General features: G+C 46.3%; 3 non-coding genes across 3 annotated transcripts; 2 read left to right on the plus strand and 1 right to left on the minus strand.

Moving 5' to 3' along the window:
* On the plus strand, positions 1-73 carry TRNAR-ACG. The gene has a single exon. It is a non-coding gene; the product is annotated as a tRNA-Arg (tRNA).
* Positions 74-692: 619 nt separating this feature from the next.
* TRNAR-ACG lies at positions 693-765 on the minus strand. Its single transcript has one exon. It is a non-coding gene; the product is annotated as a tRNA-Arg (tRNA).
* A 186-nt stretch (positions 766-951) lies between these two features.
* On the plus strand, positions 952-1,042 carry TRNAY-GUA. The gene is given in 2 exon segments: positions 952-988; positions 1,007-1,042. It is a non-coding gene; the product is annotated as a tRNA-Tyr (tRNA).
* The last annotated feature ends 1,079 nt before the right edge of the window (positions 1,043-2,121 follow it).

The following is a 2,121-nucleotide window of genomic DNA, read 5'->3' on the forward strand; positions in this document are numbered from 1 at the left end:
GGGCCAGTGGCGCAATGGATAACGCGTCTGACTACGGATCAGAAGATTGTAGGTTCGACTCCTGCCTGGCTCGTTAGCATTAATTTTACACCCCCTCTTCCCCCTCTCGCCTATTTCCCCCTCACACCCTGTGAGATTTTTTTCAAGCATAGCTTGCAGTGGAGTGTGAGCAGGTTGGAGAGTGTGGCTTCTCATTGTGCAGTTGCCACCATTCAATGGTTTCTCCAGACCACACAAAAAAAGTTGCAGCTTAAGAAAGTTGACATCCGTAAGTGCTAAAAGTTATTTGCTTCATCTGGACAGGATTCAAAAACCTGTTTGCCCAAATGGCTGCTTTGTTCTGCACTACATGATCCCCAGCATTTTAACTGGACTTAAATTCAAATCAGTGCTGTAATATGTACTTTCAAAATGGAAAATATTTTCAGATGTAGCAAATTATATTGGAGTCATGTAAACCAATACTCAAGAATGTTTGGACGTATTCGCATGGAGACCATGCTAATAACTTGGGAGATATCTATTTAAAGGGAAAAAACCACCTTTTTTTTGTCAATACACTCTGAAAGCTTCTACGGATGTGGGATAGGGCTTTGGTGCCTACCCTAGGACCCTTGCTGGGACGGGGAGACGTCAAGCCACGTCGTTTTTTTTCTCTACAAGCAAGAGAAACGGTGGTACCAAAACGCAAACGAGCCAGGCAGGAGTCGAACCTACAATCTTCTGATCCGTAGTCAGACGCGTTATCCATTGCGCCACTGGCCCTCCATGCAGCACTTTATTGTGCCGCTGCCTGCTCAGCAAAGCCCTCTCCCGCCGCCAGCCCGCTGTGCGCATGCGGTGTTCGCCCTCCCCACTCCGGCCGCTGCATTCGCAGGGCGCATGCTCAAAATACTCGACGCGGGGGCGGGGCGGCAGCTTGGGCGGCCGCTGGGGGGCGACCCGCAGGGCCCTTCGATAGCTCAGCTGGTAGAGCGGAGGACTGTAGAGGCAAGGCCCCGCGGGAATCCTTAGGTCGCTGGTTCGATTCCGGCTCGAAGGAGGCGCTAAATTTTTTATCACTTCTTTGAGTTTTTTTTGAGGGGCATGTTCCGTGATGAACAGGGGCGCGGCCGCCGCGCCGCCCAGGTAGCGGGACGTGTGATATATAAACAATTCATATCTCTCCTTTTTTAAAACATTATATTTTTTGGAAATGCTGCAAAGAGGTGGCAGCCCTGCAGTAAACATTGAAATCCATGTTGCGATGACACTTTGGGAAGTGCTTAATTGTTTTTCATTAAAATATTGTTAGTAATAATAATAAATGTTTAAATAATAGTAATATATAAATATGGCATAATCCAATGTGAAGCCAAAAATTTAGGTGTTCTTAGCTCATTCTTGGCTGGTTTTGTTCAATCTTCTTTTCGAGGGGGATCCTTAATGTGCCAGTTCAGCTCTGCACAGGCTCTCCTCATTTTGCATGTTGCTTTATGTAGTGCCAAATAATCCTTACTGATTTTGGTTTATATTATGCCAGATAATCCTTATGGATGAGTCCTTCAAGCATCCTGGCCCATAGGAGTGGATAAAAATGCTCCACAATCTCTTGACTTCAGGTGATGGAGGTGATGTTTGGTCCTGGCCCTTGGTTATGCCACTAAGGAGTACACAGGATAATCGAGAAGATATTTAATGCAGACGGACATGGGCTTGCTTAGGATGTTGTAAGTAACAGAGCCAGCACTCATACTCCGCTTTTTTCCCCTATTTTCTATTCTCTTGTATTGCCATCCCCTCTCCATTTCCCTTCAAGTCTTCTTTTTCATTGCAGGCACTACATGGTGTGCAGAAAAACACACTCGGCAACAACTCCTGGCTTGGAGAGAGTAAAGGTGTCTGAAGGCAGCCAAGTCTGTCTGCATAGCAGGGGATGAATGGACGTTTTCTCCTTCAAAGGAACCCAGAATGAGTCTTCTCTGTGTGAGAGTGTTTTTCTCAGGTAGATTTCAGATATGAGTGCAAGGAAGACCCACTGTCTGTGGGAATAGAGTACAATCAAGATTATCAGCATGGAAACAGATTTATGAAGCTCAGCAGGAGTCAGACCTGGAAGCTTCTGCTCTGTAGTTACATGCC

This window comes from Mesitornis unicolor, unplaced genomic scaffold, assembly GCF_000695765.1.
Source record: "Mesitornis unicolor isolate BGI_N332 unplaced genomic scaffold, ASM69576v1 scaffold44186, whole genome shotgun sequence".
Taxonomy (NCBI): Eukaryota; Metazoa; Chordata; class Aves; order Mesitornithiformes; family Mesitornithidae; genus Mesitornis; species Mesitornis unicolor.